This window comes from Pleurodeles waltl, chromosome 7 (genome assembly GCF_031143425.1).
Source record: "Pleurodeles waltl isolate 20211129_DDA chromosome 7, aPleWal1.hap1.20221129, whole genome shotgun sequence".
NCBI classification, from domain to species: domain Eukaryota; kingdom Metazoa; phylum Chordata; class Amphibia; order Caudata; family Salamandridae; genus Pleurodeles; species Pleurodeles waltl.
The window spans coordinates 221,411,547-221,434,279 of NC_090446.1; positions in this window are offsets into that span (position 1 = coordinate 221,411,547).

Below are 22,733 nucleotides of genomic sequence, written 5' to 3' on the forward strand. Positions count from 1 at the left end.
GATTTAAACCAACCATGAGCATTGCATTGAACAGATTTAAATTTTATACTAGGTCTCAACAGGAAGGTGAAGCATTTGATTAATTTTTGACGAGTTTACGCAGTCTATCTATGCACTGTAATTTTGGACCCATCACTGACGAGATGATCAGGGATCAGATCATCGTGCATGGGAGGAGCAAAAGGATTCAGGAACAATTATGGGTGATGGGGGATCCAAAGTTACAGGATGTAATAAATACAACGAAAGCACTAGAACAATTGGAGAAATGGATGAGGACAGTACAAAACACTGAGAAAAGTAACTCATCAAACTGGGATGTGGTTGGAGCTGTTGGCAACAATACTGGCTACACATTGAAGGGCACTACAGGAAACAAGAAGGATGATAGAAATAAGAAAATAGATAGAATGCCATGTTATAGGTGTGGGAGTTTAAGTCACATTGCAAATTCTTCTCAATGCCCTGAAATTGGTAAAGAATGGAACAAATGTGGAAAGTTTGGACACTTTGCCAGAGTGTGTAGGGATAGATGTCATCGACAAAACTGGGAAGGAAGTGAAACAGCCTAAGTGTACTATAGTGGTCGAAGGTCGAGAACTGGAACTCATGGCGGATTCTGGTTCTCCTTGGACAATCATCACTTGTGATTATTTTGCGGAAAAGTTTAAGTCGCGTTGGGATGTGTCTGATTTGGTTTCCTCAGACATTTTGGCTGAAGGGTTTGATGGTACAGCAATCAATATTCTGGGGTATGTGGAGACTTCTTTGTGTTTTAAAGGGCGTACTGCTTGTAGGAGGCTGGACTGGCTTGTAGTGAGTACCAAGGGGTACTTACACCTTGCACCAGGCCCAGTTATCCCTTATTAGTGTATAGGGTGTCTAGCAGCTTAGGCTGATAGATAATGGTAGCTTAGCAGAGCAGCTTAGGCTGAACTAGGAGACGAGTGAAGCTCCTACAGTACCACTAGTGTCATATGCACAATATCATAAGAAAACACAATACACAGATATACTAAAAATAAAGGTACTTCATTTTTATGACAATATGCCAAAAGTATCTCAGTGAGTACCCTCAGTATGAGGATAGCAAATATACACAAGATATATGTACACAATACCAAAAATATGCAGTATAGTATTAGAAAACAGTGCAAACAATGTATAGTTACAATAGGATGCAATGGGGACACATAGGGATAGGGGCAACACAAACCATATACTCCAAAAGTGGAATGCGAACCACGAATGGACCCCAAACCTATGTGACCTTGTAGAGGGTCGCTGGGACTGTAAGAAAATAGTGAGGGTTAGAAAAATAGCCCACCCCAAGACCCTGAAAAGTGAGTGCAAAGTGCACTAAAGTTCCCCAAAGAGCACAGAAGTCGTGATAGTGGAATTCTGCAGGAAAGACACAAATCAGCAATGCAACAATGATGGATTTCCAAACGAGGGTACCTGTGGAACAAGGGGACCAAGTCCAAAAGTCACAAGCAAGTCGGAGATGGGCAGATGCCCAGGAAATGCCAGCTGTGGGTGCAAAGAAGCTGCTACTGGACAGTAGAAGCTGAAGATTCTGCAGGAACGACAAGGGCTAGAGACTTCCCCTTTGGAGGATGGATGCCCCACGCCATGGAGAGTTGTGCAGAAGTGTTTTCCTGAAGAAAGACCGCAAACAAGCCTTGCTAGCTGCAAGTCGTGCGGTTAGGGTTTTTGGATGCTGCTGTGGCCCAGGAGAGACCAGGATGTCGCCAATTGCGTCAGGGGACAGAGGGGGCACCCAGCAGGACGAAGAGCCCTCTCAGAAGCAGGCAGCACCTGCAGAAGTGCCGGAACAGGCACTACAAAGAGGAGTGAAATGGTGCTCACCCGAAGTTACACAAAGGAGTCCCACGTCGCCGGAGGACAACTCAGGAGGTCGTGCAATGCAGGTTAGAGTGCCGTGGACCCAGGCTTGGCTGTGCACAAAGGATTTCTGCCGGAAGTGCACAGAGGCCGGAGTAGCTGCAAAAGTCACGGTTCCCAGCAATGCAGTCTGGCGTGGGGAGGCAAGGACTTACCTCCACCAAACTTGGACTGAAGAGTCACTGGACTGTGGGAGTCACTTGGACAGAGTTGCTGGATTCAAGGGACCTCGCTCGTTGTGCTGAGAGGAGACCCAGTGTACTGGTGATGCAGTTCTTTGGTGCCTGCGGTTGCAGGGGGACGATTCCGTCGGCCCACAGGAGATTTCTTCGGAGCTTCTAGTGCAGAGAGGAGGCAGACTACCCCCACAGCATGCACCACCAGGAAAGCAGTCGAGAAGGCGGCAGGACCAGCGTTACAGAGTTGCAGTAGTCGTCTTCGCTACTTTGTTGCAGTTTTGCAGGCTTCCAGCGCGGTCAGCAGTCGATTCCTAGGCAGAAGGTGAAGAGAGAGATGCAGAGGAACTCTGATGAGCTCTTGCATTCGTTATCTAAGGAATTCCCCAAAGCAGAGACCCTAAATAGCCAGAAAAGAGGGTTTGGCTACTTAGGAGAGAAGATAGGCTAGCAACACCTGAAGAAGCCTATCAGAAGGAGTCTCTGACGTCACCTGCTGGCCCTGGCCACTCAGAGTAGTCCAGTGTGCCAGCAGCACCTCTGTTTCCAAGATGGCAGAGGTCTGGAGCACACTGGAGGAGCTCTGGGCACCTCCCAGGGGAGGTGCAGGTCAGGTGAGTGGACTCTCCCCTTTCCTTTGTCCAGTTTCGCGCCAGAGCAGGGCTGAGGGGTCCCTGAACCGGCTAGACTGGCTTATGCAGAAATGGGCACCATGTGTGCCCATGAAAGCATTTCCAGAGGCTGGGGGAGGCTACTCCTCCCCTGCCTTCACACCATTTTCCAAAGGGAGAGGGTGTAACACCCTCTCTCTGAGGAAGTTCTTTGTTCTGCCTTCCTGGGCCAAGCCTGGCTGGACCCCAGGAGGGCAGAAACCTGTCTGAGGGGTTGGCAGCAGCAGCAGCTGAAGTGAAACCCCTGAAAAGGCAGTTTGGCAGTACCCGGGTCTGTGCTACAGACCCGTGGGATCATGGGATTGTACCAACAATGCCAGGATGGCATAGAGGGGGCAATTCCATGATCATAGACATGTTACATGGCCATATTCGGAGTTACCATTGTGAAGCTACACATAGGTAGTGACCTATATGTAGTGCACGCGTGTAATGGTGTCCCCGCACTCACAAAGTCCGGTGAATTGGCCCTGAACAATGTGGGGGCACCTTGGCTAGTGCCAGGGTGCCCACACACTAAGTAACTTAGCACCCAACCTTTACCAGGTAAAGGTTAGACATATAGGTGACTTATAAGTTACTTAAGTGCAGCGTAAAATGGCTGTGAAATAACGTGGATGTTATTTCACTCAGGCTGCAGTGGCAGGCCTGTGTAAGAATTGTCAGAGCTCCCTATGGGTGGATAAAGAAATGCTGCAGCCCATAGGGATCTCCTGGAACCCCAATACCCTGGGTACCTCAGTACCATATACTAGGGAATTATAAGGGTGTTCCAGTATGCCAATGTAAATTGGTAAAATTGGTCACTAGCCTGTTAGTGACAATTTGAAAGAAATGAGAGAGCATAACCACTGAGGTTCTGATTAGCAGAGCCTCAGTGAGACAGTTAGTCATAACACAGGTAACACATACAGGGCACACTTATGAGCACTGGGGCCCTGGCTGGCAGGGTCCCAGTGACACATACAACTAAAACAACATACATACAGTGAAATATGGGGGTAACATGCCAGGCAAGATGGTACTTTCCTACACAACCCCCCCCCCCAAACGAAGGACAATAAGACTAGCCATGACCTGATGAGTCTTCATTGTCTAAGTGGAAATATCTGGAGAGTCCATCTGCATTGGAGTGGGTACTGCCAGGTCAATGTTCCACTGTATAGTCCATTCCCTGTAGGGATATAGACCACCTCAACAATTTAGGATTTTCACCTTTCATTTGTTTTAGCCAAAGTAGAGGTTTGTGGTCTGTCTGAACAATGAAGTGAGTGCCAAACAGGTATGGCCTCAACTTTCCTCAGTGCCCAGACCACAGCAAAGGCCTCCCTCTCTATGGCAGACCAACGCTTTTCTCTAGGGGTCAACCTCCTGCTGATAAAAGCAACAGTTTGATCCTGGCCCTCAGAATTAAGTTGTGAAAGGACTGCCCCTACCCCAATTCAGATGCATCAGTTTTGACAATGAATTTCTTGGAGTAACAGGGGCTTTTCAGGACAGGTGCAGAGCACATGGCCTGCTTCAGCTCCTCAAAAGCTTTCTGACAGCTAGCTGTCCACAATACCTTTTTAGGCATTTTCGTGGATGTGAGGTCATTAAGAGGGGCTGCAATGGAGCCATAGTTCTTAATGAACCTCCTGTAATACCCAGTGAGGCCTAAGAAGGCTCTCACCTGGGTCTGAGTAGTAGGGGGAACCCAATCTATAATAGTTTGGATTTTCCCCTGAAGTGGTGCAATCTGTTCTCCACCTACCAGGTGTCCCAGATAAACCACCTTCCCCTGCCCTATCTGGCACTTTGAAGCCTTGATAGTGAGGCCTGCCTTTTGCAGGGCCTCCAAACCTTTCCATAGGTGGACCAGGTGATCATCCCAACTGGAGCTAAAGACAGCTATATCGTCCAGATATGCTACACTAAAAGCCTCCAGCCCTTGCAGGACTGTATTCACCCACCTTTGAAAAGTGGCAGGTGCATTTTTCAATCCAAAAGGCATTACTGTGAATTGGTAATGGCCTCCAATGGTTGAAAATGCAATTTTTGCTTTTGCATCTTCTGATAATTTGATCTGCCAATACCCTGCAGTCAAGTCAAAAGTGCTTAGATACTTGGCAGATGCCAGTGTATCTATGAGCTCATCTGCCCTGGGTATAGGGTGAGCATCAGTTTTGGTTACTTGGTTGAGACCTCTATAGTCTACACAAAACCGCATTTCCTTCTTTCCATCTTTGGAATGAGGTTTTGGTACAAGTACCACAGGAGAGGCCCATGGACTTTCAGAGTGCTCAACCACTCCCAGTTCTAACATTTTCTGCACCTCTTGTTTTATGCAGTCTCTGACATGGTCAGGCTGCCTATAGATCTTACTTTTGACAGGCAAGCTGTCTCCAGTGTCTATAGTGTGCTCCTACCAAGAAGTGGTGCCTGGCACAGTAGAGAAGAGTTCAGAAAACTGACCCAGGAGATTTATGCAGTGGTCTTTCTGCTCAGCAGTAAGACAATCTGCCAGTACAACCCCTTCCACTAGAGCATCTTGTTCTGTGGAAGAGAAGAGATCAGGGAGAGGGTCACTCTCTTCTTCCTGTCCCTCATTTGTTGCCATGAGCAGGGTGAGATCAGCCCTGTCATAGTAGGGTTTCATGCGATTGACATGGAGCACCCTAAGGGGACTCCTGGCAGTGCCTAAGTCAACTAAGTAGGTGACTTCACCCTTTTTCTCAACAATTGTGTGGGGTCCACTCCATTTATCTTGGAGTGCTCTTGGGGCCACAGGCTCCAAGACCCACACTTTCTGCCCTGGTTGGTACTGAACCAAAACAGCCTTCTGGCCATGCCATTGCTTTTGGAGCTCTTGGCTGGCCTGAAGGTTTTTACTGGCCTTGTTCATGTACTCAGCCATCCTTGATCTGAGGCCAAGTACATAGTCCACTATGTCTTGCTTTGGAGCTTTTAAAGGTTGTTCCCAACCCTCCTTAACAAGTGTTAGAGGACCTCTCACAGGGTGTCCAAATAGGAGTTCAAAGGGGCTGAAGCCCACTCCTTTCTGGGGTACCTCCTTGTAAGCAAAAAGGAGGCATGGTAAAAGGATATCCCATCTCCTGCGGAGTTTTTCAGGGAGTCCCATAATCATGCCTTTGAGAGTTTTGTTAAATCTCTCCACCAGTCCATTTGTTTGTGGATGATAGGGTGTAGTGAACTTGTATGTAACACCACACTCCTTCCACATGGCCTTTACGTAAGCAGACATGAAATTGCTTCCCCTGTCTGATACCACCTCTTTTGGGAAGCCCACCCTGGAAAAGATTCCCAGGAGGGCCTTTGCCACTGCAGGAGCTGTAGTGGTCCTTAGAGGGATTGCTTCAGGATATCTGGTGGCATGGTCCACTACCACCAAGATAAACCTATTGCCTGAAGCAGTAGGAGGGTCAAGGGGGCCAACTATGTCAACCCCTACCCTTTCAAAGGGAACTCCAACCACAGGCAGTGGAATAAGGGGTGCCTTTGGGGTGCCACCTGTCTTGCCACTGGCTTGACAGGTTTCACAGGACTTACAAAATTATTTTGTGTCCTCTGACATTCTAGGCCAATGAAACAAGGGAACAAGCCTGTCCCAAGTTTTCATTTGCCCCAAATGTCCAGCTAAGGGAATGTCGTGGGCTAGAGTTAGGAGGAACTTTCTGTACTCCTGAGGAATCACCAATCTGCTGGCAGCTCCACGTTTTGGATCCCTTGCTTCAGTGTACAGAAGATTGTCCTCCCAGTAAACTCTGTGAGAGTCACTGACATCCCCATTTGCTTGTTTGACAGCTTGCTGCCTTAGACCCTCTAGTGTGGGACAGGTTTGCTGAGCCACACTCAGCTCCTCCCTGGCAGGCCCCCCTTCACCCAAAAGCTCAGCAGTGTCTGCTTCCAGCTCCCCTGGTGTAGGTTCTGCACAGGGTGGAAATTCTTCTTCCTCAGAAGAAGAATCCACTGTAGAGGGAGGGATAGTAGGTAGTGCTTTACTTCTACTAACCCTAGCTTTAGGGAGCACTTGGTCCATTCTTCCAGGATCCAAGTCACCATGTCCTTTTTGCTTTTTGGCCTGAGCCCTGGTTAAAGCAAAAATATGCCCTGGGATGCCCAGCATTGCTGCATGGGCCTCCAACTCCACATCTGACCAAGCTGATGTCTCTAAATCATTTCCAAGTAGACAGTCTACAGGTAAATGTGAGGCAACCACAACTTTCTTTGGACCAGTAACCCCCCCCCCCCCCAGTTGAGATTTACAACAACCATGGGGTGGCTAAGTGTGTTGTTGTGAGCATTGGTTACTTGGTACTGGTGACCAAGTAGGTGTTGTTCAGGGTGGACCAGTTTCTCTATTACCATTGTAACACTGGCACCTGTGTCCCTGTAGGCCTGAACCTCAACACCATTTATTAGGGGTAGTTGCTTGTACTTATCCATGTTAAGGGGACAAGCAACTAAGGTGGCTAAATCAATAGCCCCCTCAGAGACTAACATAGCCTCTGTGGTCTCCCTAACAAGACCAACCCCAACTAAGCTACCAAAAGTGAGCCCAGCTACTCCCTTGGATTGGCTATTAGTAGGTTTGCTCCCACCACCACTGCTATTAGTAGGGACACTAGGTGTAGCAGTAGGAGTTGTAGTGGTAGGAGGCTTGGTGCTTTTCTTTGGACAACTGGGATCTGTTGTCCAATGGCCTTTAATTTTACATAAATAGCACCATGGTTTCTTTTCTTTGTTTTGATTTGAAGAGGATTTGGACCCACCACCCCCACCAGAGTGTTTTTGTGGGCCTGATGAAGACTCATTTTTAGATTTGTCCCCACCCTTGTCAGAAGACTTACCATCCTTCTTCTTGTTGCCATCTTTGTCACCCCCTGTATGAACTTTTCTGTTCACCCTTGTTCTGACCCATTTGTCTGCCTTCTTTCCCAATTCTTGGGGAGAGGTCAGATCAGAGTCCACCAGGTACTGGTGCAACAAATCAGACACACAGTTATTAAGTATATGCTCTCTCAGGATTAAGTTATACAGGCTTTCATAATCAGTAACTTTACTGCCATGTAACCACCCCTCCAAGGCCTTCACTGAATGGTCAACAAAGTCTACCCAGTCTTGTGAAGACTCCTTTTTGGTTTCTCTGAACTTCATCCTGTACTGTTCAGTGGTTAAGCCATAACCATCTAGGAGTGCAATCTTAGGAACTGCAAAATTATTGGCATCACTTTCTTTCACAGTAAGGAGCCTATCCCTACCCTTTCCACTAAATGATAGCCATAGGATAGCAGCCCACTGCCTTTGAGGGACATCCTGTACAACACAGGCCCTCTCAAGTGCAGCAAACCACTTGTTAATCTCATCCCCCTCCTTATAAGGGGGAACTATCTTGTGCAGATTCCTAGAATCATGCTCTTTTGCAGGATGACTATGGGGAATACTGCTGCTGCCACCATGGGTTTCTAAACCCAATTTCTGTCTTTCCCTTTCCACCTCTAAGGACTGCCTATCCAAATCCAGCTGTTGCTTCTTGAGCTTCAGTCTGGTTTGTTCCACTCTCAATCTATTGAGCTCCCTTTCTAACACTCTGTCATCAGGGTGGGTGGGTGAGGCATGTCTAGAGACAGAAGTATGCTGAGATAGAACAGAAGGAGACCTGGCCCTAACAGATGGCACCCTAATAGCTTGACTAACAGAAACAGCACTTCTACTATGATGAGAAGGGATACTCTTACTGTGATGTGAGACAACACTATCAGTATGGTGGGACTCTACATCAGTACCAGCTATGCTAGGTGGTTTGCTAGGGGGCAGGCTTGGAAGTTTCCCTCCCACATCTTTTGCTAGGGGTGCCCCAGAATCAGAGTGGGAACCATCAACTAACTTTTCCACAGGAGTGCCAGCTCTGGCCTTATCCTGTTCAACAAGCATATTTACCAACAGTTCTCTAGAGGGATTCTTCCTTACACTTAAACCTCTTTCTATGCAGAGACTCCTTGCATCTTTCCAGCTAAGGTTATCATAAGCAAGTTTGGACAGATCAACAGTTTGGCCTGTGCCAGACATTTTAGAAAGTGTTTAAGTGATAGAAAAAGGAAAAAAGTTTTTCAGAACTTTCAGAAAGAGAGAAAAAAAACTTTTTAAACTTTTTAAGAACTTTTTAGAAAGTTAGAGGTACTTTTCAGCACTTTAGAAAAAAAGTGAGAAAAGAAATGCAAAACTTTTTGGTTAGGTGTACATACACTGAACTTGTATTGTATATTTTTCTCTTATGAAAAGTACAATGACAAAAGTGGTAAGTAGTTACAAAGCACTTATCCCACCACTGCACAACCAATGTAGGAGGCTGGACTGGCCTGTAGTGAGTACCAAGGGGTACTTACACCTTGCACCAGGCCCAGTTATCCCTTATTAGTGTATAGGGTGTCTAGCAGCTTAGGCTGATAGATAATGGTAGCTTAGCAGAGCAGCTTAGGCTGAACTAGGAGACGAGTGAAGCTCCTACAGTACCACTAGTGTCATATGCACAATATCATAAGAAAACACAATACACAGATATACTAAAAATAAAGGTACTTTATTTTTATGACAATATGCCAAAAGTATCTCAGTGAGTACCCTCAGTATGAGGATAGCAAATATACACAAGATATATGTACACAATACCAAAAATATGCAGTATAGTATTAGAAAACAGTGCAAACAATGTATATTTACAATAGGATGCAATGGGGACACATAGGGATAGGGGCAACACAAACCATATACTCCAAAAGTGGAATGCGAACCACGAATGGACCCCAAACCTATGTGACCTTGTAGAGGGTCGCTGGGACTGTAAGAAAACAGTGAGGGTTAGAAAAATAGCCCACCCCAAGACCCAGAAAAGTGAGTGCAAAGTGCACTAAAGTTCCCCAAAGAGCACAGAAGTCGTGATAGGGGAATTCTGCAGGAAAGACACAATTCAGCAATGCAACAACAATGGATTTCCAAACGAGGGTACCTGTGGAACAAGGGGACCAAGTCCAAAAGTCACAAGCAAGTCGGAGATGGGCAGATGCCACGGAAATGCCAGCTGTGGGTGCACAGAAGCTGCTACCGGACAGTAGAAGCTGAAGATTCTGCAGGAACGACAAGGGCTAGAGACTTCCCCTTTGGAGGATGGATGCCCCACGCCGTGGAAAGTCGTGCAGAAGTGTTTTCCTGAAGAAAGACGCAAACAAGCCTTGCTAGCTGCAAGTCGTGCGGTTAGGGTTTTTGGATGCTGCTGTAGCCCAGGAGGGACCAGGATGTCGCCAATTGTGTCAGGGGACAGAGGGGGCGCCTAGCAGGACGAGGAGCCCTCTCAAAAGCAGGCAGCATCCGCAGAAGTGCCAGATGAGGCACTACAAAGAGGAGTGAAACGGTGCTCATCCGAAGTTACACGAAGGAATCCCACGTCGCCGGAGGACAACTCAGGAGGTCGTGCAATGCAGGTTAGAGTGCCGTGGACCCAGGCTTGGCTGTGCACAAAGGGTTTCCGCCGGAAGTGCACAGAGGCTGGAGTAGCTGCAAAAGTTGCGGTTCCCAGCAATGCAGTCTGGCGTGGGGAGGCAAGGACTTACCTCCACCAAACTTGGACTGAAGAGTCACTGGACTGTGGGAGTCACTTGGACAGAGTTGCTGGATTCAAGGGACCTCGCTCGTCGTGCTGAGAGGAGACCCAGGGTACTGGTGATGCAGTTCTTTGGTGCCTGCGGTTGCAGGGGGACGATTCCGTCGGCCCACGGGAGATTTCTTCGGAGCTTCTAGTCCAGAGAGGAGGCAGACTACCCCCACAGCATGCACCACCAGGAAAGTAGTCGAGAAGGCGGCAGGATCAGCGTTACAGAGTTGCAGTAGTCGTCTTTGCTACTTTGTTGCAGTTTTGCAGGCTTCCAGCGCGGTCAGCAGTCGATTCCTTGGCAGAAGGTGAAGAGAGAGATGCAGAGGAACTCTGATGAGCTCTTGCATTCGTTATCTAAGGAATTCCCCAAAGCAGAGACCCTAAATAGCCAGAAAAGAGGTTTTGGCTACTTAGAAGAGAAGATAGGCTAGCAACACCTGAAGGAGCCTATCAGAAGGAGTCTCTGACGTCACCTGCTGGCCCTGGCCACTCAGAGCAGTCCAGTGTGCCAGCAGCACCTTTGTTTCCAAGATGGCAGAGGTCTGGAGCACACTGGAGGAGCTCTGGGCACCTCCCAGGGGAGGTGCAGGTCAGGGGAGTGGTCACTCCCCTTTCCTTTGTCCAGTTTCGCGCCAGAGCAGGGCTGAGGGGTCCCTGAACCGGTGTAGACTGGCTTATGCAGAAATGGGCACCATGTGTGCCCATGAAAGCATTTCCAGAGGCTGGGGGAGGCTACTCCTCCCCTGCCTTCACACCATTTTCCAAAGGGAGAGGGTGTAACACCCTCTCTCTGAGGAAGTTCTTTGTTCTGCCTTCATGGGCCAAGCCTGGCTGGACCCCAGGAGGGCAGAAACCTGTCTGAGGGGTTGGCAGCAGCAGCAGCTGCAGTGAAACCCCTGAAAAGGCAGTTTGGCAGTACCCGGGTCTGTGCTACAGACCCGTGGGATCATGGGATTGTACCAACAATGCCAGGATGGCATAGAGGGGGCAATTCCATGATCATAGACATGTTACATGGCCATATTCGGAGTTACCATTGTGAAGCTACACATAGGTAGTGACCTATATGTAGTGCACGCGTGTAATGGTGTCCCCGCACTCACAAAGTCCGGGGAATTGGCCCTGAACAATGTGGGGGCACCTTGGCTAGTGCCAGGGTGCCCACACACTAAGGGGGTTATTCTAACTTTGGAGGAGTGTTAATCCGTCCCAAAAGTGACGGTAAAGTGACGGATATACCACCAGCCGTATTACGAGTTCCATAGGATATAATGGACTCGTAATACGGCTGGTGGTAAATCCGTCACTTTTCCGTCACTTTTGGGACGGATTAACACCTCCTCCAAAGTTAGAATAACCCCCTAAGTAACTTAGCACCCAACCTTTACCAGGTAAAGGTTAGACATATAGGTGACTTATAAGTTACGTAAGTGCAGTGTAAAATGGCTGTGAAATAACGTGGACGTTATTTCACTCAGGCTGCAGTGGCAGGCCTGTGTAAGAATTGTCAGAGCTCCCTATGGGTGGCAAAAGAAATGCTGCAGCCCATAGGGATCTCCTGGAACCCCAATACCCTGGGGATTAGGAGAGAACACTGGTCTTCCATCTGGTGGCCTGAAGAGTGTGGCACTCTCCCTGTACCACGGTCTACCTCGAGAAATTTAGGATTATTGTTTGACGATCAATTGTTGTTCAAACCTCAGGTCAACCAGATAATCAAGACCTGTATGTGGACTTTGAAGAAATTAAAGAAATTATTTCCTTTTATTCCACAATCCTGCAGAACTACTGCCACTCTGGCTCTAGTCATTTCCAAATTGGATTACGGGAATGCGCTTCTGCTCAACTTGGATAAAGAATCGCTGAATAAGCTACAGTTGATGCAAAACACTGCGGCTAGGCTATTATTGAAACTGCCCCGTGTGGCCTCTGCTAAGAGGTGCCTTAGAGATTTACATTGGCTTCCGGTAGCCCAGCGGCTCTCTTTCAAGGCTCTCTGCATCACTCACAAGGCTGTCCATGGGATTGGGCCTAAAGCCCTAACCACTAAGCTGCAATGGTACAGGCCCAATAGGCTGTTGCGATCTGCCTCTGCCTATCGAATTCAAACATCCCGCACTAAGAAGGCGAAGTGGGGAGATAGAGCGTTTACCATTGCGGCTGCTAAAATTTGGAACTCACTACCATTGGATTTAAGGCAAGAACACAATTATCTAAAATTCAGGAGACTGGTCAAGACTTGGCTTTTTCCGCAATAAGTCTTGGAGTCCCCTTGTTAGCTGACTCTGCCTCTCCCAGTTAGCGCTTCGATGCCCTCGGGCCGGAATGCGCTTTATAAATACTCAATACATACATACATACATACATACCTCAGTACCATATACTAGGGAATTATAAGGGTGTTCCAGTATGCCAATGTAAATTGGTAAAATTGGTCACTAGCCTGTTAGTGACAATTTGAAAGAAATGAGAGATCATAACCACTGAGGTTCTGATTAGCAGAGCCTAAGTGAGACAGTTAGTCATAACACAGGTAACACATACAGGGCACACTTATGAGCACTGGGGCCCTGGCTGGCAGGGTCCCAGTGACACATACAACTAAAACAACATACATACAGTGAAATATGGGGGTAACAAGCCAGGCAAGATGGTACTTTCCTACACTGCTGTAATCAAGATGTATGTTGCTGAGAAAGGCGTTAACGTCCTGGGCTTGAGGGACCAAGCTGAGTTGGGAATAATTTTGAACCCCAGGGCAAGTGAACCAGTGATGTTGGTGGGGGTTGGGGAAAAGTCTAGTTGGGTTACATCAAAATTTCCAAAAGTGTTTTCTGAAACATTGGGCAAGTTGAAAAATTACAGCCATAGGATTAGACTTAAAGAGAATGCTAAACCTGTTGTGCAGAAATTAAGAAATGTTCCCATTGGTATACGTGAGGAGTTGAAAAATATCTTGGGAGAAATGGTGAAAGAGGGTGTCATTGAAGAAGTGGAGTCATCTGAGTGGGTTTCACCCATTGTTTTAGCTCGCAAACCAGATAACTCATTGAGACTGTGTGTAGACCTGAGAGCCTTGAATGCTAATATCATAGTTAGTTGCCATCCCCTACCAAATATAAATGAAGTTGTTAGCATGCTTGAGGGAGCGAAAATCTTCTCTACATTGGATTTGAGGTCGGCCTATCACCAGATTGAACTCACTGAAGACTCTCGTCATCTTACTGCATTTATCACGCCGCAAGGTCTATACCAATTTAAACGTATGCCCTTTGGATTGGCATCGGCGGCATCTGTATTTCAGAGAGCAATGTTTATAATGTTCAAGGATATGGACAAATTTGTTAAGTGTTTTCAAGATGATGTTTTGATATATTCTAAAGACGAAGAGGAACACAGAGACCATCTTGAAAAAGTGTGCGATGTATTCAAGAGGAATGGGCTAACCCTGAAGTTTAAGAAATGTCATTTTTTTGCGGAGTCAGTTGATTATTTGGGGCATACTATCTCTGGGAACGGGGTTGTACCCAAAAGTCCTCTGGTTAAAGCTATAGTTGATGCACCTATGCCAGACAATCGGGAGAAACTCTTGTCCTTTGTTGGGTTATGTGAATACTATATCAAATTTATTGAGAATTTGTGACTGAAATCGAACTTTTAAGAGAGTTAACCTGTAAAAACGTGGAGTTTGTGTGGTCGGAAAGGCAGGAGCGTGCATTTGAGGCTATAAAAAAATAAATTGCGGGTGCACCTACTCTCAGGCCTTTCAATATCAAAGCTCAGTGTATTGTGACAGTAGATGCCAGTATGTATGGTGTTGGGGGTGTACTGTCACAAAGAGTTGGAAAGAATGAATGGAATGTTACGTTTGCTTCTTGCACTTTGAACGATGCGGAAAGGAGGCATGCAGTTATCGAGAAGGAGTTGGTCGCATGTGTTTGGGCTATTGAACATTTTCGCAACTACATATGGGGCTCACGGTTTGTACTTCGTACTGATCATAAACCCCTTGTAGGCATTTTATCCCCGGGTGGTGGTTGGAATGCAAATGCCCGCATTGCAAGGTTGGTATCGAGACTACAGGAGTATTCTTTCGATGTTGAGTATGTGCCAGGGAAAAGCAATTCAGTGGCTGATTGTTTGTCATGACTACCTCAAGAAGCCCCTGATAAGCCAGAGAGAGGCGAATCTGGTGATTTGGATATTGTTTCTGTGCTGTCTGAATTAATTGCCAAACAGTTTAAAGCGTGGAGGAGAAGGAATAGTTTGACAAGATCAAGAGGATTCTGTGTTACAGCAAGTCAAAGATTATGTGAGATCGGGTTGGCCAAGGAAAGAAAGAATTTTAGAAGAGGTGGCCCCTTTCTTTAAGATAAGAGAGGAGTTAGAAATTGAGAACGACCTCTTGTTTAAGAGAGGGAAGTGTATTCCACTTATGGGCATGCAATCTGTGATTTTAAGTTTGGCCCATCTTGGTCACCCAGGAATGTCGTCCATGAAAAGATTAATACGTACCTTTTTTTGGTGGCCCGGCACGGATAAGATGGCGGAGAGGACGGTTAGGGAGTGTAGTGTATGTATTAATGCTGAAAAAATGCTGAAGACTGTGCCTGCGCCTTTGCGTCCTGTTCCATGGCCAGAATCCCCATGGCAAAAGTTGGGGTTGGACATTTTTGGTCCATTCCTATTTCTACCTCATGAGGCAAGGTTTGCCTTGGTGCTAGTTGATTACCATTCCAAGTGGCCAGAGGTAAAGTTGGTACCACAGGTGACCTCGACTCTGGTTATTGAATTCCTTAAGGAGGTATTTGCTAAGGAAGGGTATCCTGAGATTCTTGTATCAGATAATGGGGTTCAACTGGTCTCGAAAGAGATGCAGAGTTTCCTCAAGTACTGCAACATCAAACATGTGACCACTTCTTCATATGAACCACAAGAGAATGGTCAGGTGGAGAGATTTAATCGTGTACTTAAGGAATGTATTGGTTGGGCACGGGGTATTGGAGGAGCTTGGAAGGAGAAAGTGAGGGAGAAACTATGGTATTACCGCACATAGCACCACAGGGGTTAGTCTGTTAAGATTGTTAAGGGGTAGAGATCCTGTGTCTAAGCTTTGTCTCTGGTGGTTCAAAAAAATATGTGGCAAAGGTGCTGATGAGCTTGATATTGAGAAATTTTAAGATTTTGTGATGGTAAAACAGGAAAAAAAGCAAGGAATAATATGATAGGAAGTGGAAGGTGAGAGAGCCAACATTAACTGTAGGTGATTGGGTTAGGGTAAGAAAACCAAGATTGATAAGAAAATGCATGCCTAAGTTTGGAAAAGCCATGAGGGTGGTAAAGGTGTTCAATAAGGAGGTGATTACACAGGATGGCAGAGTTTGGAATGTTAACAGACTGGCAAAGTGTCCTCCTGAATATGGTGGTGAATTGGATCTTATGGTTTCAGGGTCTATAGTGTGTGAGAGGTATGTAGAACCCATTTGTGCGGATGTGAGTGATAGTGGTGCCAGAGGTGTGGTTGTTGAAGCTGGAAATTTTGTTGAGGTTGGAAATTCTGAGTACAATAGAGATTGGGAGAGTAATGAGAGCAACGAAAGGAGTGGTATGGATGAAAGTGTGGGAGATGATTCCATAGCATCAGGAGTGAAGTTCGATGGGCGTATTAGACAGAGATCTTCACGGTTAGCTGATTATGTGTAAATATGTATACTATAATACACCTTCTTCTTGGTCTATGCTATTATGATTCATTTTTTCACTTTAGGTTGTTACTCCATTTGTTTATTTTGTTAAGGGGGGAAATGTGTTGTATTCTTTCGTTTACAATTATCTGGGATCTCTTTAAAGAATGTGTGAGGTTTAGAATGGGGATACGTAGATAAGGTGGAATGGAATGTGAGGGGGGAACAGGGATTCATTGTACATTAGAAACTGAAGAGATCGGATGCATTTTGTCTCTCCTAATAAATATCAAAATATATACCTTGTTCCTGCGTCCTGCATACTGCAGTAGTCAGATTAAATACCGACTTTTGAGAGATGTAGTACCTATTGGGGATTATTAATTGGATTAAAAAACTCTGGGGCTGTAATTGAAGCCATTAAGTATTTATATGATACAGGTTCATTTTGGATGTTAATGACACATGAATGGGATTTATTTGTCTCTATTTAAGGCTATGAAATCGAATTAGAAGAGACGATATATGGAAGCTTTTGATGTGATCTGAATCTAAGTGGGAATTGTGAGGATTTATCCTATGGTAGTTGAGGTAAGAGTGTGTTTAAAAAGGTTTTTTCTGTGTATGATTGGTAGTTTGGGTGTGAGGGAATTAATTATAGCAGTTTTGTTTTGTGTTTTAGATTGGTGGACTAATTAAGTGTTTCTGATGAAGATGGATGTTTAATGTAATGTGGACTCATGAGGGTGAGTATGGATAGGATGTTGATGCAGCAGATTACCAAGGAGATTGAGACGGTGATATGTAGGTTGATTTATTCTATTGGATGAATGTAGTTGTCCCCTGTTGATTAGTCCTGAGGAAGACCCGTGTGGAGCCGGTAATTGGCCCAAGAGCGAGAGGGGGTCGAAACGTCGGCGATGATGCTCTAGCCTGGATCTGGTGTATTATTGCAAAGGACTTAATTGGGGATATAATTCTGTTTGTGAAATAATATTGTAATTCAATGTGGCTAAAGGAATAATCAACAGGCTGTTTTATAATATCCTTTTAAATGTATTTCTTGAATTGTTTAATTGGAAATCTATTATTTTCGAACTCTTTCTGAATCACGAGCACTTGATCTGATTTCCACTTGGTTCTGTCCTTTTTCTTCTTTGTTTTGGTGATACGATGGGGGACTGTAAAAACTGTATTTATATGAAGTAAAAATATGTGTTATATTTGTCATAAATAATGTTCTCTGGAATGAATGAATGGTAATGCTGCATGTTTGGGTATGAGGGGTGAGGTGACTATGGTCACAATTAGTTCCAAGGGGTTTTTGTGATGAAGGTATAGCATCGGAGAGATAGTGCCTGTAAGTGTCTGCACCACCTCTCAAGGGATTTGCATTGTCTCCTAGCTCATATTGTTTTCTTATGTACAAATATGGTTGTTTCTCTGTATCTTTTAAAGTTTGAAAGGGATGTAGTGAACCACCCAGCCACTACTATACCTTGTTTCTGTGCACGCATCCAGAGAGCTGAGCGTGGCCTGAGGGCTTAAATAAAGGTGGTCTAACCACTTTGGTAAATCCACCCCAGAGCTGAATGCTGTGTGTACCATGTCCATTCTTGAGCTGCTGTGAGGGGTGTGATAGGCCCTTACTCCTCCGATTTAAGTGGGACACGCTGTCCCCATAAAGGCCGACAATACTAATCGTAAAGACAATTTGTTTGTGACCAGGGATCAAGCCCCAATTGCAATCAAAGCCAAGGAGGAGCTGTTCTCAATCAAATTCCTAAAAAAAAACAAAAAGAGCTTGAGTCATCGCCTTTTCCCACCTTCCATCTTGAATTCAAAAGAGATGGGGAGAGAGAATTTCACTTTTTTGACCTCACTTAGGAGTCCATTAACAGCTGACAATTGGGTGAGGTTCGCACAGTTCAGACATTGGAATTCACTCAAACACCACCTGTCTGCCCACCCAAGAAGGAACATCATCTCCACCGAGGGAGATAAAACAAGTAATTCTCCTTCTCATCAATGGAGCCATAGAAAAGTTCCCCAAATCCCAAAGTAATTAGTGATTTTACTCCAGATTCTTTTAATAGGAAAGAAGACAGGATAGTGGAGACCAATTCTAGACATTAGACTGTTGAAACATTGACCTGAAGAAACATTTTCAAATGATAACACTTCCATAAGTTATCCTGATGATGCAGGAAGGCAATTACCTGGCATCCTTGGATCTACAGGATGCATATTTCCATACACCAATGCACTGAATACGCAGAAAATTCCATCACTTTTCAGAAGCAGAAAAACATTACGATTTCATGGTGCACTCTTTCGGACCAAAATCGATGCCTTAGAATTTCACTTAGTGCCTTTAGCCAGTCACAGCTTTCCTTCAGTGATAAGCCCACCAAGTATACTCAGACTTGGATGACTTGTTCATCTATTGGATCCACTTAATGGACAGTGGGGCAAATTTATAAAAAGTGGTGCATCATCTTATGATGCACCACTTTTCTTGTGCACCACTGTCCCCCCAATGCCACCATGTGTGTGCCGTATATATGATACAGGCATGATGGCGCACGTTAGGAAACTAGCGTCAGAAATGTTGATGCTAGTTTGGCGCTTTGCAGGATTAGCGCCAAAAAATATTGACGCTAATCCTGCAAAGTGAAAGGAAGCCAATTGAAAACAATGCGAGCCTCAATTTAGCCTTAGTCAGGCGTTAAAAATGACGCTAGAAATGGTGCAGAGGAATCTTATATATTGGTGCAAGCAGAATGTGGCATAAGGGTTAACAAAGTGTCGCAATGCATGCATTGTGCCACTTTGTAAATATGACGTGGCATTTTTGCCAACCTAATGCTACACTAGTGTCAAAAACATTATGCTAATGTAGTGCAAGATGGTGCCAGGGCCTTCTTAAATCTGGCCCTGTGTTTGGTCCCAAAAGCGTCCCTGGCCTATGCTTTGAGATCAAAATAGCTCCCTTTTATCTCTTTAACTTTCTCTCTTCCTTCTTGCCTGCCAGGGTCCTAAAACGCTCTGATAGACATGGAACTCCTTTCATTTGTCTTTCCACGCTTTCATTTCTTTATTAGTCTTTAGTTGGTCATTAAGAGTTGTCCTCTTTTAACTGCTTCAAGATCACAGGAAGTGCAATATTTAATAATGACAGAAGCTATTCAATGGATCCAGTTCAGCCAAGTTATTCCTCAGATGAGTAAATAGCTGGTAAAAAAGATGACATGTGTAATCAGATTACATACGTAAATCAGGCTCCATGGATCGGGCCTCAAATAAGTATATTGAATTAAAAATATGATATTTTACATAACATTGGAAATTTGAAAAAAGCCCAAACTTGAAAAAAAGCACAAATATGAATTGAACGAATCATGTCCAGAATAGCAGTGAACATGCTACAGTGAGTCTGTGCAGGACTGATGAAAATTGTGGTACCCAAATGTAAATGACAGAATATTAAAGGGCAAAATACTGAAAAGTAAGTGCAAGTATAGATTTACTACTCTTAACTCCACATCTACGTACCTTAAAAATATATGTACTGCATAGGTACATATTTGTGGAGTTAGGTATGGGAAATTTTGACTTAGTTACTTCTTCATTTTTTCAGTATTTTGTCCTTGATATTTAGTACACTTAACAGTCTGACTTTGATATTTAGTATGCACATTTTCCTCTGAAATTTATTGTAAAGGCTGCAGTGGAGCAAAATATTTAAATGAGAAGTGTTTACAGGACGAGACTTTTTTGGTTAGATGGTTTATATAGACCAATGAGGTTGAAGATATCATTATTTATTATATTTGTGAGTTCTGTACAACTCTACGTGTTACCTTGCGTTGTCTTTATTGCGCTAGTGGGGTCATCAATGTTCAGCCTAGTAAAGAGAATGGTGAGGACATTGCAATAAGAAGGGTGGAGCCCTTACCCGACATTACTCATGTCAAGGGTTGTGTCTTTGTGGACTCCCATGAACAGATCCACAGGGAAGTCAATTTGATAAGCCTTAGTCAAAGATAGAACAATCAGACTCAAATATATAGACAGACAAAAGTACTCCACAAAAATATGTTATGGCGAGAACTTATGTATTTCTATTTTTATCACTTTGTTTGGCAGTAACATGTCCGCCTTATACATAAATTTGAAGCAGTTTCATGAACTTTACGATGGATTGCAAACATTTACTTGAACAATATTTATGGTCCCACTCTTTCTTTGCTGTGATCTTAAAAGGCTGCCATTGGATGAGGATGGGTGTGATCCAGGGGTGGACGGGGAACTCCGCTCCACTTGCAGAGTTTGCAGAGTTTTTCCCACTCCGCGCTCTGTTTAGAAAGCAGAGTTCTGAAAAACTATATGCAGCGGAGTTTTTTTCCTCATTCACGCTCTTCAATGTTAAGTTGGCACTCGCAGATAGTTGCTAACGCTCGCGTTGAGAAACCTTCTGTTCGTGTTGAGGAAGGTGCTGCTTGAGTAGAGAATCTACTTGAGTGGCAGAAAAGAAACAGTGCCCTTTTGCGCTGTGCCTGGTGCTGTTCGTGCTGATTTTTCACCCGGCGCTAAAAATCTGAGTGAACGCCGTGACCTAATGCAGTCCACCGATTGCGGAACTCCATGCAGCACGGTGGAATTTGTTGGTTACTTTGCAGAGAATCATGTAGCAGAACTCCAGGAACTCCGCCCAGACCTAGTGTGATCTGATGTACAGTTGGTGAAGGCACATGGAAGTGGACTCATGAGCTCCTTCTATATTTTATTGTATTTTGCACTTAATTTGAGAACCTAAGTGCAGGTGGGACCCATCTGCACTGATTTTTTTATCTTATTTTTACTTATCAGTTTTTGACTGAGAGCAAAAGAGGGAAAACAGCAAAGGGGGGGACGCAGAACAAAGAAAAAGACAGAAAAGCGTGGCTGGTGGAGAAAGCAGGAACCTGCAATAGTGATTTGAGGGGGGTGGATTAAAAAAGCATGAGGTAGTGAAGGCTGCGGAGCCTTGGTATTTGTCATGCTTGTATTCAATAGCACCAGCTCCTGTCTTCTGAGGAAAACTTTGTGCCCTGGCCCATTCTTTTGGAAGTTATGCAGTGTGTTTTAATTGCATTTATAAAGCAGGAAGTTCAATCTGTGTAAGCATAGAAAATAATTGTAAGCGCTCCAGTGCCTTCAGGTCACTTACGTGCTATATAAAACTGCAACAACAACAAAAAACACAGAGAAAAGTGGTTCATGGTAGTCTGTAATACATTACTTTTGCCAGCTAATAAATTAGGCAGGTAGTTAGCCTGCAAGAAATTCCCGAAATACAACCAGTTACTTTAATTGCACCACATACGCCTGCCTTCGTACGTTTATCTACAATACACTTGGTGCTCTGGAAGAACCCTTTAGATGGGAGCGGGAGCTCTCTGAGTTAGTGGCCGGAAGGAAAACATGTGCAACGTCGTGATTGTAATGAACATGTTAGGGCAACAGACCAGCTGCAGCTTCCTCCAGAGAGCATTAGTCAGGACATGCATAATAAAGCAAGTAGTTCTGTGATGTTTCCCTTTGTTCTCTAATGGAAGGCTGAGCTGCTGGTGGGTTTCATCAGCCATATGATCTGAAGTAATTCATGTATCTCTTTTGCAAACCGGGCGCTGCTCGCACACAACTTGAGTATCTTTGGATTCCTTACATTGTATTACACTGTATTTACATTTGTATAGTGCTTCATATCACTGATGAGACGCTGAAGCGCTTTTGCTGGTGATTAGCATATTCATTTGTGGCAGTACTACGGCTGGAAGAGTGTGCCTATAAGGTTAGTATTCTGCTCTTGACCTCTTGTGGTCTTTTGAAGTGGATGGGGGAGGGAGTTTGAACCCTTCCGCCGAAGGATAGAAACTTTGTGGGTGCTGTCTAGCCTCTATTGGAAGTGTTTGGGCCCATATTTATACTTTTTGACACACAACTGCGCCAACGCAGTTGTGCGTCAAAAATGTTACCGCCGGCTAACGCCATTCCAACACGCCATGCGGGGGCCTTATTTATGGAATGATGTTAGCCGGCGCTGCGGACTGGTGTGCGTAAAAAAAAATGACTCACACCAGGCAGCGCCGGCGTATGGGAAAATGGGGGTTGTGCGTCAAAACATGGGGCAAGTCAGGTCTGAGGCAAAATTCAGGCCTCAAACCGGATTTGCGCCATTTTTTTTACGCCCAACCTCCATTGACATGACTCCTGTCTTAGCAAAGACAGGAGTCATGCCCCCTTGCCCAATGGCCATGCCCAGGGGACTTATGTCCCCTGGGCATGGTCATTGGGCATAGTGGCATGTAGGGGGGCCCAAATCAGGCCCCCCTATGCCACAAAAAAAATCTGAAAAAAATACTTACCCGAACTTACCTTTACTTCCCTGGGATGGGTCCCTCCATCCTTGGGTGTCCTCCTGGGGTGGGCAAGGGTGACAGGGGGTGTCCCTGGGGGCAGGAGAGGGCACCTCTGGGCTTCTTCCAAGCCCACAGGTCCCTTAATGCCTGCCCTGACCCAGGCGTTAAAATACGGCGCCCATCGGGCTGTGCGCTTAAGGCCCACCCCCTCCTGTGCGTCAAAATGACGTCAGAGTATAAATATG